Raw genomic sequence first — 16,339 nt, 5'->3', positions numbered from 1 at the left:
GCAACTTTGTTTTTCATGGGTACCTTCTGCTACCCATCCGGGTTCCAGCACAGTCAGCTGGTTCTCGGCAGTGCCTTTGGCTTAGGTGCCTCCATCTCGGTATCTGAGTTCCAGCAACGTCTGCTGGTCCTTGGTAGTGCTTTCTAGCACAGGTACCTCCTGCTTAGTAACTGGGTTCCAGTACCGTCAGCTGGTCCTCGGTAGTGCCATTGGCTCTTGTAGCTTCTGCTACCCATCCGGGTTCCAGCACCGTCAGCTGGTCCTCAGTAGTTCCATTGCCTCTTGTTCCTTCTGCTGCCCCTTAGGATTCCAGCACCATCAGCTGTTTCTCGGCAGTGCCTTTGGCTTAGGTGCCTCCTTCTCGGTAACCGAGTTCCAGCAACGTCTGCTGCTCATTGGTAGTGCTTTCTAGCACAGGTACCTCCTGCTTAGTAACCAGGTTCCAGTACCATCAGCTGGTCCTCGGTAGTTCCATTGGCTCTTGTTCCTTCTGCTACCCATCCGGGTTCCAGTACCGTCAGCTGGTTCTCGGCAGTTCCTCAGCCTTCTTTTACCTTCTGCTACATTTCCAAGTTCAAACTTTTTGAAATGGTTTTTGGTAATCACTCTGGATCTCCCTGGCGATGACCCTGAAGACCACCCCAAAGAAGACCAAAAAGATGACCTTGAAGAAGATGACCAAGAGGACAAAGAACATGAAGACAACCACCAAGATACAGAACAACAAGAGACAGAAGACCAAGAAGCAGAAGAACACTAAGCATAAGACTAAAAATCAGAGCAAAAGATATTATCTAAATTATAAGCAGAAGACTAAGCAGTGTATGGGGGTGAGTCCGTTCCTCCTCGTGGTGCCCCTGGAAAATGTCTGCTGCAGGCCAAAGTGAACGCGGACAAATCCTGTTGTAAATCTTTTGTGACAGGCAGAATGGAAGGTGTAATCTTCAAACTTTTATAGATAACAACTACAGGAATGCCTGTCACAAATAAGAATATGATGAAGAAGAATAGGAAGAAGATGAAGAAGTAGAATATGAAGAAGAATAATAGTTGAATAAGAAGAACATGAAGAATGTAAAAAAGAATAATAGGAAGAAGATGAATAAGGTGAAGATGAAGTTGATGAAAAAGATGCTGCTGAGGATCATGAAGGAGAAAGTGTGAGAGAAGTAAAAAAGGTGAAGAGCATGGAAGTAGTGAAACATACATATCTGACAAAATATAAAAAAGGTTAACATAGTCAATATCTTTGTAACTCTAAACGTCTTAAAAAAAAAAAAAATATTCCTGCTATTTCATTTGATTGGGCTAATCCTCTATGCCTTTAATGTCTCCTCCACCTCCAGCAATACATTCTACATTGTTATTAGTTGTTTTTCTTCATGTAGAATTAACCTACAAGGAAAGAAAGGGTTTATTTTAATTCCGATATTTCTGTCCCATTGACTTGCATTGGTTTCCGGTATCGGAATCGGCGATATCCGTTACTTTTGGGTATCGGTCCGATCCAATCCGATCCGATATTTCACAATATCGGAAGGTATCGCTCAACACTAGTCACTGCTCATTGTTCAAGCTTATCTAGATCCTTATGAATCCTTTCTCTGTCTAGTCTAGTATTAACAATCCCTCCTAGCTTTGTATCGTCTGCAAATTTTATTAGTTTACCTTTAGTTCCCTTATCTAGATCATTTATAAAAATGTTGAACAACACTGCGGCCAGGACAGAGCCTTGTGGTACTCCACTTGAAACACTTTTCCAATTAGATGTGCAACCATTTATTACCACTCTTTGAGTATGATTACTGAGCTAGTTATGAATCCACCTAAGTGCAGCCTTGTCAATCTAATACTTGGTCATTTTTTCAATAAAGATACTATGAGATACTTTACAAATGCTTTGCTGAAGTGATGAGATGTACTATATCTACCGCATTTTCCTGATCCATTCAGTCAGTGGTTCCATCATAGAATGAGATTAGATTAGTCTTGCATGACTTGTTTGCCACAAACCCATACATGCTGTTTAATAATTTGTTCAAATATCTTTCCTGGGATAGCAGTAAGGTTCACTGGCCTATAATTTCCTGGCTTGGTCTTCTTTCCTTTCTTGAATATAGGGACAACATTTTCCCTTCTCCAATTTTCTGGGACTTATGTTTTCCAGGATTTTTTAAAGATTCTGGCTAGTGGTTCTGCAATTTCCCCTAACTCTTTTAATTCATCTGGACCAGGAGATTTATATTCATTCAAATTAGCTAAGTGTTCCCTCACATCTCTCTTTATATTGATAGAGTGGATTATTTTATTCCTTTGATGGCACTGTGAAGATGTGTGATGGGTAATATTTGTGGTATTGATGTCACCGTTGTATTGTCTGGTGACATCAAGCCCACAGCTTAGAAATGGAGAATAAAGTATTTTATTTGAAATAAAAACAAATCACACTTTTCCTTTTATATTTAAAAATAACAAACACAGTTATACTAACTTAACGCCTATTTCATTGAATCCCTCGTCACCTGAAATAAAACAAAAATATGAAACAACAATATCACTCACCTCTCCTATGTTCTGTCCCATGTCATAATCCATGTCTGGGATTTACTAGTTTTCAACCAGGATAGTGCCAAGATACAACCGTCCAGGCTGAGAACTATTGATGAATGAGCTGCTTTGAGTGCAGCATCAGTGAGCAGCAGTGACCTCATTGAGGTTACCACAGGTCACTGAGGCTGCTTTCACCGCCAGGTCATTTAACTGCATTGACCTCCCTTCAGTGAGATTACCGCAGAAAATCTCATAATGCAGATGTAAATTTACTGCAGTTCACCGGAAGAACTTCACTGCGGTGAATTTTGAACTGAGTTTAACTCACCTCTGTACCATGAGACTAATGGTGATTTCACCAGAGGAAGGTCACCACAGTTCATTGGCCCAGCTAGGAACGTAGTCTCAGTGACCTGCGGTAATCTTGATGAGGTCACCGCTGCTCACTGATGATGCGCTCGCAGCCGCTCCTTCATCTGTGGTTCTCAGCTTGGACGGTCGCATCTTGGCACTGTCCAGGTTGAAAACTAGCGTAAGGACTGGGACTGTGTACCTGTTGTGTCTGCTTTTGCCCTTAGTTCAGTTGGATTCTGCCCTTAATCAAAATGGAGTTGCTGGCTTCACGGGGGCCATCTTATTTCCTGTCTGATACTCCTTGTTTTCCTGTCTGCTGTAGATATAAGGGAACTCTGCACACTATGCCTTGCTTGTGTATCTTGTTCTTTACTTGCTGCCAAGCTGGAAGGACTAGCAACCCGCTTGCCTCTTCTACTTTTCGGGATACCCCGCTTGTTTCTGGATCTACATACCACGGAAGGACTCTGCTGCTATACCTGCTCTGCACCCACCTCTGCTGCGGTCTGCCCTCCCTTAGGAGCCGGCCTGGGCTCTGGGTCCTGGATTCTGCATTGCTGGACTGGTATTCACACCCTCGGTCTGTACTACTACTTGTGCATACTACTGAGACTGTCTTATTGCTTGCTTTGCATCTGTCAGCTGAAGTGCATATTACTTCAATAGATATATACATCTTGAACTGTGATTTACCGTGTTTTGTCTTCATTTCTGACCCATTTCATCGGGCTTCATAGAACTCTAGTATAAACTTATAACAACTAGTAATCTCCAGACATGTGGGACAGAACGTCGGACAGGTGAGGGATATTGTTGTTTTGTTTTATTACAGGAGACGAGGGATTCAATGGAATGGGCATTAGGAGAGTTTAACTGTGTTTGTTGTTTTTAAATAAAAAGGAAAAGTGTGGTATGCTTTTATTTCAAATTAAAACCTTTATTCTTGTTGTATGTTTATTTCTAATATAACTATAGGATTAGTAATTTATAGGTATCTTGAAGACGACTCTCTATCACTATACCACGGGCTTGATGTCACTAGACAATACAAAGTTGACATCAACCCCACAAAGATGAACCGCACTTTCCACCACTACAGGGCAAGTGGGAAGAGCTGGGCAAAGCATCAGAATTGGCGCATCTAATAGATGTGCCTTTTCTGGGAGGCTGCGAACTGCTATTTTTAGGCTGAGGGGCAATATCCATGGCCCTTTACCAGCCTGAGATTACCAGCCCATTTTTCTGCTCTAGCCAGGCTGGTTGTCAAAAATGAAGGGGAACCCATGCCCGTTTATTTAATTATTTATTTAAATAATTAAAACAACAGCATGGGGACCCCTCTATTCTTTATAACCAAACTTGCTAAAGCTGACAGCATAGGGTTTCAGTCCCCAGCTGTCAGTTTTACCTGGCTGGTTTTTAAAAATGCAGGGCAATCCAGTGTTTTTTCATAAAATTATTTTTTCAGAGCGCAGTCACTGGCTAATGAATATACCCATCAGACGCTGCCTGCTCTTATGGTTATTAGCGGCAGCAGGCATTGGCTGATGTGAGCAGTAGTCCCAATGGCTGATGCCAGTGACCGGTGGTAAACTTTTTATCTCTGATCACAGCTGTGGGCTCACACTGTCTTTTGACAGTGTGAGAACAGCGGCTTTCTGAATGGCGGTAATTATTTTACCGCTAATCAGAAGCAGTGTTTGCCACGCTGTCATTGCATATGACAGTGTGGCTAACACTGAATGTTTAGGCCCCCATTTCAAGTGAATGGGGTCTGGATTTGGGTTTGGGTCCAGCAACTGTTCTGGTACCCGAACTCAAACTTATTTTAAACTGTTTGGCCGAACTCGCCGGACTTGAACATACAAATGTCTACCCATCTCTAGTTATTTTGACTGTAAATATCATCATTTTTCACTTAACAGGGAATGCAGATGACCAGAATTATGGAATGTAGATTTGTATCACTTATATCAAAATAATTTTTTATAGTTTTCCAACTGGTTCATAAAAAAATATTGTCTGTCCTTCATAAGCTATCCAAAAAAAATAAAAAAAACCTGTTGGCAACACTTGTGTCCATTGGGCAGCTCTTAGGGTATGTGCACACGCTGCAGATTTGTCTGCATAATATTCTGCACAGAATCTGCACCTCTAGGGAGAAAATACAGGTAAAAATTTGCGCATTTTGATGTGTTTTTCATGCAGTTTTGATGTGGATTTTCATACGTTTTTTCATGCAGATTGTATGCATTTTTGCAAGCTAAATAAAGATATGTTATTTAACAAAAAAAAAGATTTGTGATGTCATTTCTAGTCCAACCTCCTCTTTTACATTTGTCCAACCCACCCTCCATTACACACACAGATTGATATTGGATAGATAGATAGATAATAGCAAGGCCGATGTTTATTAGTGGACAATATGTTTAATTTTGAAAAAAACGAGAAAAAAATGGCGTGGGCTCCCGTGCAATTTTCTGCACCAGAGAAGGAAAGCCGATGGCTGGAGGCCAATATTTGTAGACTGGGAAGGGGGTAATACCCATGGCCCCTTCCCAGGCTATCAATATCAGACTGTAGCTGTCTGCATAGCCTTTACTGGCTGCTAAAATTGGGGACCCCCAAAAAAAGAGGTGGGGTCCCCCTATGTTTTATTGCCCGAAAGGCTATACAGACAGCTGCGGGCTGATATTCATAGCCTAGGAAGGGGCCATGGATATTGCCCCCCCTGGCTACAAATACTAGCCTGCAGCCGCCACAGAAATGGCGCATCTGCACGATGCGCCATTTCTGGCACTTAGCCTCTCTCATCCCACTGCTGTGTAGTGGTGGCATATGGGGTATTAAGGGGTTAATGTCACCTTGCTATTGTAAGGTGACATTAAGCCCGGTTAATAATCCTATTAATCTTATAGTAATAAAGGGTTAAAAAAACACACACATTAAGAATTAAGTATTTTAAATAAATAAAACACGACACATTTTTTATAATTTTTACTGTACGCTTAAATCCACTTGAACCCATCAATCACCTGCAAAAAAATTAAAAAACAAACTAACAGTATACTCCCTGATCCGACGCAGTCCCTCTTTAATAACGAGTGTCCTATGACGATCTCCCCTATTAAGCAGTCACATCAGGAGATGTGACCGCGCTCTATAGGCCTCCAGTGTGTCATCGGAGTTAAGCCTCTCACTTTATGGCAGAATTTTCTCATGCTGTAGTGCCGCAAAGTGACAGATGAACTCAGGTGACCTGTCTAAAGCGGAGTGATACAATGAGGAGGATTATCTCCGTCATTGTATCACCAGAGCCCCTGGAGAGCGGTCACAGGAGATCTTCGGGGGACAATCGTTATTAATTGGATTACGTCGGACACAGGGAGGATAGTGTTTGTTTATTATTTTAATTTTTTTTCAGGTGAGCGAGGGCTTTGGGGATTAGCTGATTATGGCAAGTATGGACTATATATGTCTGTATGTGCTTTGTTTTGTTTGTTTTTTTTACATTCAACACATTAGCCGGATGATGGGGCTACTACTGTCCCATCATTGGCTAATCTGTCACTGTAGCAGGCATTGTTATTATTATTATTATTTATTTATAAAGCACCATTGGTTCCATGGTGCTGTACATGAGAAGGGGTTACATACAAATTACAGACATCACTTTCAGTAACCAAACTAACAATCACAGACTGATATAGAGGGGAGAGAGGACCCTGCCCATTCGGGCTTACATGCTACAGGATGGTGGGGAAGGAGACAGTAGGTTGGGGGGTTGCAGCAGCTCCAGTGATGGTGAGGCGGTAGCTCCAGTAGTGGTGAGAAGGCAGCAGGGATCATTGCAGGCTGTAGGCTTTCCTGAAGAGATGGGTTTTCAGGTTCAGTCTGAAGGATCCAAGTGTGGTTGATAGCCGGACGTGTTGGGGCAGGGAATTCCATAGGATGGGGGCTATTCAGGAGAAGTCTTGGAGGTGGTTGGGTGAGGAGCGAATAAGTGTGGAGGAGAGAAGGAGGTTTTGGGAGGACCGGAGATTACACGAGGGAAGGTATCGGGAGATTAGTTCAGAGATGTATGGAGGAGACAGGTTGTAGATGGCCTTGTAGGTCAGTATTAGTAATTTGAATTGGATACGCTGAGGGAATGGGAGCCAGTGAAGAGATTTGCAGAGGGGAGAAGCGGAGGAGTAGTGAGGAGAGAGATGAATTAGTCAGGCTGCAGAGTTGAGGATGGACTGGAGAGGTGCAAGGATGTTAGCAGGGAGGCAACAGAAAAGGATGTTGCAATAGTCGAGGCGGGAGATGAGAGCATGCAAAAGCATTTTAGTAGATTGAGGGTGGAGGAAGGATGGATTCTGGAAATATTTTTGAGCTGGAAGCGACAGGAGGTGGAGAGAGCTTGGATGTGTGGTTAGAAGAACAGGGCAGAGTCAAGGGTTACTCCAAGGCAGCGGACCTCTGGTACGGGGGAAAGCGTGATGTTGTCAATTGTTATAGAAAGGTCGAGTAAGGAAGATCTGTGAGATGGGGGGGGGAAAGATAATCCATTCAGATTTGTCCACATTGAGTTTGAGGAAGTGAGAGGAGAAGGAGGATATGGCTGATAGACACTCTGGGATTCTGGAGAGCAGAGAGGTGATGTCTGAGCCAGAGAGGTAGATATGAGTATCAACGGCATAAAGGTGGTACTGGAATCCGTGGGACTTTATGAGTTGCCCCAGGCCAAGTGTTTAGATTGAGAAGAGTAGAGGTCCTAGAACAGAGCCTTGGGGGACTCCAACAGAGAGAGGGTGGGATGAGGAGTTAGTGTGGGATTGGGAGACGCTGAATGTGCGGTTGGAAAGGTATGAGGAGATTCAGGACAGGGCGAGGTCTTTGATGCCAAAGGAGGAGAGGATCTGTAGTAGGAGGCAGTGGTCAACTGTGTTAAAAGCAGAGGACAGGTCTAGAAGCAGGAGTATAGAGTATTGTCCGTTAGCTTTGGCTGTATGTAGGTAATTTTGGTCAGGGCTGTCTCAGTGGAATGATGGGGGCGGAAGCCAGATTGTAGATTGTCAAAGAGCAAGTTAGATGAGAGGTGGGAGGAAAGTTCAGCATGGACATGCTGCTCCAGGAGTTTAGAAGCAAATGGGAGCAGCGATATTGGGCGATAGCTGGAATGTGGCTGTTGGATTGAGGGTTGTCTTTTTAAGAATAGGCGTGATTGTGGCATGTTTGAAAGCAGAAGGGAAGGTACCAGAAGTTAGTGATAGGTTGAAGAGGTGGGTTAGGGATGGGATAAGAGTGGTGGTGATGTTGGGGAGGAGGTAGGATGGGATAGGGTAAAGTGCACAAGTGGTGAGGTGTGATTTGGAGAGAAGATGAGCAAGCTCCCCTTCAGTGATGTTAGATAAGGAGATTATGGGGTTTAGGCATTGGTCTGGTATACAAAGGGGTTGTGGTGGTTGGGCAATAAAGACTTGCGGGGGTGCGCATGCTGCTGGACATGGGTGACAGGTGAGGAGGACAGGGATGAGAAAGTGAGTAGATGGTGGTCAGATAGAGGGAGAGGGGGGGTGGTGAAGTTAGAAAGAGAGCAGAGGCGGGTGAAGACCAGGTCTAGTGTATGTCTGTCTGCGTGGGTGGCTGAGGAGGACCACTCAGTAAGTCCAAAGGATGAAGTAAGGAACTGGAGTTTGGAGGCTGCCGTGTGGTGGGTGTCAATGGGGATGTTGATGTCACCCATGATGATGGTGGGAATGTCAGTAGAGAGAAAGTGAAGGAGCCAGTTAGAGAATTGGTCAATGAAGGCAGTGGTCGGGCCAGAGCAAGGAGTGTGGGTGAAGTGGAGGCCGCCGTAACATAGCGCAGCAGTGGAGGCGGTGTCGGAGGGTGTCAGCCATGTTTTGGTGAGGCAAAGGAAGGAAGTGCTAAGAGAGGTAAAGAGGTCGTGAATCACATGGAGTTTATTGCAGACAGAGCGAGCATTACAGAGTGATCCAGAGAGTGGGAGCAGGGTGGTGGTTGTCAGGGGCACGGATTTGAGGTGGGAAAGATTTCTGGTGTTTGTGTTGGTTTGCGAATGATAGAAGGGGGTAGTAATAGGAAGTATGAGCTGTGGGGGTCCAGGGTTGGGAGATATGTTGCCAGCAGTGAGGAGAAGCAGAGAGAAGGAGAGCATGAGGGAGAAGGAGAGTGGGCGGCTTGTTTTGCTTTTCATTAGGAGAGCTCTGAGGTTGAGGAGCAGGTCAGCAGAGGAGGTCAGGTGGGGAGGCAAGAGGGAAGAAGAGATTATTATTTGGTTAGCGGGTGCTGGGGTTTGTGGATGTCGAAGGAGAGTGAGGGTTAAAGGAGCCAAAACGGTTAGAGCGTATGTCAGCATGGTGAGAGTAATTTAGAAGGCAAAAGAAATTTAGTATATTTAAACGCAGCGTTTAGTCAGCTGACCAACAGTGGATTCTGGGTTGCTGATGTCTGCACGGCACCCCCACCCACCTACGTACTATTTGATTCAGGGTCCATGCCCAGCGCCTAGTGCATGACCAGGCACATTAAAGTGACTATGGTGTCACTTCTACTATCACACTGAATGCGATTGACTACTATACTGCAGTTTGTTACTGATGAAGGCCAGTGAGGCCGAAACGTCTATTTTCTAGCTGCATTAAAAAATTCAAAAAATATTCTAGAAGTTAAGTGCCAAGTTTTGTTTATTATTCATGTATGGTGTGGGGCCCTACTTGAGCACCTTCGGAAGTTGTGCATATGGTGTTTTCCTTTACTGTAGCGGGCATAGCCGGATTGGACTAGTAGTCCCATTGGACGAGGCCTGCATACACACTGACACGCACACACTGACACAGCCCTGCAGACTCCTACCGACCCCACACACAGCCCCGCAGATCCCCGCCAACACCGCACACGACCCCGCAGATGCCCACCGACACTGTACACAGCCCCGCTAACACCGCACACAACCTCACAGACCCCCACAGACACCGCACACAGACACGCAGACCCACACACACAGATTCACGCAGACACCAGCACACACACTACACGCAGACCACGCCCCGCCCACAGACACGCACACAGTCACTGCCCACACTCCACTTACACACTTCCTCCTCCCGGTCCACAGCGTTTCTCACACCCACATCCGCAGCAAAACCGCAGATCTTTTTTACAGCTGCGGTTTTGCTGTGGATGTGCCTGACTCAATGCAAGTCAATATGTGCAGAAACGCTGCAGATCCGTACAAAGAATTGACATGCTGTGGAAAATAAAATGCTGCAAATCTGCGTGTTTTTTCTGCATCATGTGCACAGTGTTTTTGGATTTCCCATTGATTAACATTGTGTGCACTCTACACTGCGGATTTGATGCAATTACACGCGTCCATAAATGCCACGGAAAAACTTCAAAATCCGCATAGTGTGCACGTACCCTTTTAGCATGGCTTTCTTGTCAAGTATCTCCAAGTCTGTGCAAAGAAAGAACTGTTAATAAGGTTATGATGGGGTGGTGAGGAGCGGGAGGTGGGATGCTGAGTGGACATTTGTCCACGTTTCCAGTTATTTATATATTATCTGAGACATTTTTCATTTTCTTCTTTGTGCATTCAGAAAGGATAAGACAAACTCCTATATGCTTTTCCTTAATATTTAATGAAACATCTCAATTCAGCCCCTCCCGTCTTCGCCTGTACAGTGACAAGGAGTCATTAGCAATGCGCATTTCAACTAGTGAGTGGGTGACTCTGAAAAGAAACAAACAATTAGAGACAGAATCTGTGAACGGACAGATGCTTGTGTACACACATGTACGGAAAATGTATAAAATGAAAAACTTACAGATCGGGTATGGTAAACTCACTGATACTAAAAGGTACATGTTATAATTAGAGTTGAGCGAAACGGGTCGAAAAAATTCAAAAGTCGCCGACTTTTGGCAAAGTCGGGTTTCATGAAACGAAACCCGACCCTAGGATGAGGTCGGCCACGAGGTCGGCGACTTACGCGCCAAAGTCGCGTTTCAAAAGTTTGTTTTGCGCTCTCTTTCAGCCAATCAGGATCCACGGACACTGTGGGCAACGTGATGACCTAGGCACGGGTCACCACCATCTTTCAGAAGGGCATGCAAGTGATTGGCTTGCTTTGGTGGGCGTCACAGGGGGTATAAAAGGGCGTGCACGCCGACCGCCATCTTACTTCTGCCAATCTTAGTATAGGGAGAGGTTGCTGCTGATTCTGTAGGGAGAGCGTTAGGCAGGGAAGAAGACAAAAAAACTGCTTCTGCTGCTAGCGATTTGGCCTGCACAACACACAAGTCACTGTGTGTGCAGTGCAAGGGGAGGCTATATTGTGGTGTATCAGTGGTGTTGGTTGTTGGGCTGCCTTCTAAGGCTTCCTGACATGCTGGCATTGCTGTTTACCCACTGCTCCGCAAACTGCTTTTTTAAAAGCAATCCAATCTCCCTTATCCTCTCGTCACTTTGGTCACAGGCAGCTGTGCCATCGAGCGTGTCACATAGCGCTCAGATATCAGTGGGCCTCACACCATCCACAAGTGTCCAGTGTCCAAAAGTGTACGCAGAGATTCAAAATCTCCATTATCCTCTCGTCACTTTGGTCACAGGCAGCTGTGCCATCGAGCGTGTCACATAGCGCTCAGATATCAGTGGGCCTCACACCATCCACAAGTGTCCAGTGTCCAAAAGTGTACGCAGAGATTCAAAATCTCCATTATCCTCTCGTCACTTTGGTCACAGGCAGCTGTGCCATCGAGCGTGTCACATAGCGCTCAGATATCAGTGGGCCTCACACCATCCACAAGTGTCCAGTGTCCAAAAGTGTACGCAGAGATTCAAAATCTCCATTATCCTCTCGTCACTTTGGTCACAGGCAGCTGTGCCATCGAGCGTGTCACATAGCGCTCAGATATCAGTGGGCCTCACACCATCCACAAGTGTCCAGTGTCCAAAAGTGTACGCAGAGATTCAAAATCTCCATTATCCTCTCGTCACTTTGGTCACAGGCAGCTGTGCCATCGAGCGTGTCACATAGCGCTCAGATATCAGTGGGCCTCACACCATCCACAAGTGTCCAGTGTCCAAAAGTGTACGCAGAGATTCAAAATCTCCATTATCCTCTCGTCACTTTGGTCACAGGCAGCTGTGCCATCGAGCGTGTCACATAGCGCTCAGATATCAGTGGGCCTCACACAATCCACAAGTGTCCAGTGTCCAAAAGTGTACGCAGAGATTCAAAATCTCCATTATCCTCTCGTCACTTTGGTCACAGGCAGCTGTGCCATCGAGCGTGTCACACAGCGCTCAGATATCAGTGGGCCTCACACCATCCACAAGTGTCCAGTGTCCAAAAGTGTACGCAGAGATTCAAAATCTCCATTATCCTCTCGTCACTTTGGTCACAGGCAGCTGTGCCATCGAGCGTGTCACATAGCGCTCAGATATCAGTGGGCCTCACACCATCCACAAGTGTCCAGTGTCCAAAAGTGTACGCAGAGATTCAAAATCTCCATTATCCTCTCGTCACTTTGGTCACAGGCAGCTGTGCCATCGAGCGTGTCACATAGCGCTCAGATATCAGTGGGCCTCACACAATCCACAAGTGTCCAGTGTCCAAAAGTGTACGCAGAGATTCAAAATCTCCATTATCCTCTCGTCACTTTGGTCACAGGCAGCTGTGCCATCGAGCGTGTCACATAGCGCTCAGATATCAGTGGGCCTCACACAATCCACAAGTGTCCAGTGTCCAAAAGTGTACGCAGAGATTCAAAATCTCCATTATCCTCTCGTCACTTTGGTCACAGGCAGCTGTGCCATCGAGCGTGTCACATAGCGCTCAGATATCAGTGGGCCTCACACAATCCACAAGTGTCCAGTGTCCAAAAGTGTACGCAGAGATTCAAAATCTCCATTATCCTCTCGTCACTTTGGTCACAGGCAGCTGTGCCATCGAGCGTGTCACATAGCGCTCAGATATCAGTGGGCCTCACACAATCCACAAGTGTCCAGTGTCCAAAAGTGTGTGCAGAAATTCTAAAACTCCCCTGTCCTATAGACACCTTGTACCTTGTTTTACATTACTATATAGTTTGTTGGATTTTGTCTACATTTCTACCAAAAATGAGGAAGGCTGGTGGAAGAGGCCGTGGAATTGGGCGGGGGTTGGCAGCTGGTAATGATGGTGTTGGTGGTGGATCTGATGGTAGTGGCAAGAGCAAAATAGGACCAAATTCAGGAGGTGCTGACCCTGCGTCATCGTCTGGCTACATAAGGCCTCGAACGCTTAGTTTTCTAGGAGTTGGCAAACCGCTTTTAAAGGCAGAGCATCAGGAAAAAGTTTTGTCTTACATTGCTGACTCAGCCTCCAGCTCTATCGCCTCCTCTTCTTCAGTTGTAAAAAGTAAAAGCACTGAGTCGTCATTGGAGGCTCATGTTCATGAACCACACCTTTCCTTGTGTCCTTCACCCCAACCAAGATTGAAGGATGACGCAGGCCATACTACTGATTACTCCATGGAGCTGTTTTCACATACCATGCCTGGATTATCAAGTGAAATGGTGAATTACCCAGGCCAAGATGAATCTGACATGGAGTGCACTGATGCACAGCCGCTGATGGATGATTCTGCTGGTACATTCACTCAGAGCACTACATTGTCCTCGCAGTGTACAGAGCCAGATTCTGACCCTGATGAGACTCAGGTGCCCCTTCCCGCACACTATACCACCATACACGGTGACACAGAGGAAGGTGCACATGACATAGAAGAGGAGGTGATGGATGACCCAGTTGTTGACCCAGATTGGCATCCATTGGGGGAAGAGGGTGCTGCTTCCAATAGCTCAGATGAGGAGCATCCACAGCAGACATCGACATCGCAACAGCTGTTATCTGGCAGGCCCGGAGCACTCCAAAGACAGGTTCCAAACATCAAAAGAGTTGCTGGACAGCTTGTCCAGAGGGTCAAAAGATCACAGCGTGCTAGGCCGCAAAATGTCTGCCAAAGTAGGAAGAGTGCAGTGTGGCACTTTTTTGAACAAAATCCTCATGATCAGGCCAAGGTTATCTGTAAGAAGTGCGCAAAGACCTTTAGCCGAGGGAAAAATCTGAAAAATTTGAATACCAGTTGCATGCTTAGACATTTAACCAGCATGCACTTGCAAGCGTGGACACAACACCAAACCTCAAGTGCCACATGTGCAACTGATCACAACGAAGGTAGTCAGCAACGTTACATTGTTTCCCCCACTGTAAGCCCACCGGTTAGCACAGCAGCAAATGTTGAGGTGTCGTTGCAAGGCCACAGCAGTCAGGGAATCCCACTGTTATATCAACGAAAGACTGATTCTAGGCCATCAGAAAGAACACCAACTCCATCACCATCATCAACCCTCTCTCAGTCCGCCCTGTCCACCGCTACTTCCACCATATGCAGCTCTCAAGTCCAGCTCACCCTCCCAGACACTATGAGTAGGTCAAGAAAGTACTCAGTCTCTCATCCGCGTACACTGGGTTTGAACGCCCACATTGCCAAACTAATCTCGTTTGAGATGATGCCCTTTCGGTTGGTGGAAAGCACAGCTTTCCGCGAACTCATGGCCTATGCAGTACCACGCTATGACCTACCCAGTCGCCACTTCTTCTCTCGCAAAGCCATCCCAGCCCTCCACCATCATGTGAAAGACCGCATTGTCCATGCACTCAAGCAGTCAGTGAGCGGAAAGGTGCACCTCACAACTGATGCATGGTACAGTCGGCATGGCCAGGGCCGTTACGTGTCCATCACTGCGCACTGGGTTAATGTGGTGGATGCAGGGTCCACAGGGGACATCGGTGGTGGGACAGTGCTGCCTAGCCCACGGTATAGGAAACAGTTGGCTGTAGGCGTTCGACCCTCCTCCTCCTCCTCCAGAAGCGAAAGCTCGTCCACAGAGCGCAGTCGTACGAGCACTCCATCTGCAGCTGCCACTGTTGCACACGATGTGTCCCCCTATTGAGCAGCTAGTGGAAAGCGTCAGCAGACTGTGTTGCAGATGATGTGTTTGGGCGACAGACACACCGCCGAGGTGCTGGCCGAGTACTTGAAGCGACAAACTGAGTCATGGCTGGGCAGTGTACATCTTGAGGCAGGCAAGGTAGTTAGTGATAACGGCCGTAATTTTGTGGCAGCCACAGCCCTTTCAAAACTCAGCCACATACCTTGCTTGGCTCACACCTTGAACCTGGTGGTGCAGTGCTTCCTCAAAAATTATCCGGAGTTAACAGCCCTGCTCCAGAAGGTGCGAAGACTGTGCGCGCACATCCGCCGGTCGCCTGTACACTCCGTTCGTATGCAGAAGCTGCAGCGATTGCTCCACCTTCCCAACCACCGCCTCATTATCGACATTGCAACAAGGTGGAACTCCACCCTGCACATGGTGGAGCGGCTGTGCGAGCAGAGGCAGGCCATAATGCATTTGTGGGAGGATACACGGCCAGGCACTTTGAGAGCAGACATGGAGTTGACAGGCGTGCAGTGGTCGAAGCTGAAAGACCTTTGTAAAGTCCTTCAGTGTTTTGAGGAATGCACACGGCTGGTAAGCGCAGACGACGCCATCCTAAGCATGAGCATCCCACTTATGCGTCTGCTCATGCAAACTTTGACGCACCTTAAGGAGCAGGCGTCTGCAGCCAATGTTGATGAGGAGGAAGAGGAGGAGGGAATCCTTGATGACATTCAGCCATTGTCTGCTCAGGGACCTCTCCTGGACGAGGTGGAGGAAGAAGAGGAGGAGGAGGAGGATGATGGGGATGATTACTTAGGGGAGGAGGATGCATCTCGTGGGGCAAGTGAAAATGCTGGCGTGGCAAGGTCTGGTACAGGGTTTGTGCGTGACTGGAGGGATGTGGATTTGCCAGAAAGTGCTCCTCCACCCAGCACTCGCAGTGCATCATTGACACCGGGAACATTGGCCCACATGTCAGATTATGCCTTGCGGATCCTAAAAAGGGACCCCCGCATTGCCAAAATGATGAACGATGACGACTACTGGTTGGCCAGCATCCTGGATCCACGCTATAAAGGCAAATTACAAAACATCATGCCATAGGAGAACCTTGACCTAATATTGGCTAATAAACAAGCAACTCTGGTAAATCGGTTGCTTGAGGCATTCCCAGCACACAGCAGCGGTGATGGTTCTCACACGAGCCGTACGGGCCGGGGGCAGCTTGCCAGAGGTGTTCGTGGTGCACACAGCAGAAGTGGCGTTGGAGACAGGGGTTTCATGACAATGTTGTGGACTGATTTTTCAAATACCGCTCACACAACTGGTAATACTGCATCGATGGAAAGTGACAGGAGACAGCAGTTGTCAACTATGGTTACAAACTACTTTTCCTCCCATATCGATGTTCTCCCACACAGGTCATTCCCCTTT

The 16,339-nt window shown here is 46.6% G+C and overlaps 1 protein-coding gene across 2 annotated transcripts in view; it reads left to right on the top strand.

Annotated features, from left to right (window-relative positions):
- The window catches only part of CA11 (carbonic anhydrase 11), a 1,551,304-nt gene that overhangs the window by 430,827 nt on the left and 1,104,138 nt on the right, over positions 1 to 16,339 (top strand). The gene's annotated exons all lie outside the window — the stretch shown is intronic.

This window comes from Dendrobates tinctorius, unplaced genomic scaffold (assembly GCF_039654945.1).
Source record: "Dendrobates tinctorius isolate UK_male_01 unplaced genomic scaffold, ASM3965494v1 ptg000184l, whole genome shotgun sequence".
Taxonomy (NCBI): domain Eukaryota; kingdom Metazoa; phylum Chordata; class Amphibia; order Anura; family Dendrobatidae; genus Dendrobates; species Dendrobates tinctorius.
This window is presented reverse-complemented; position numbering and strand designations above follow the sequence as displayed.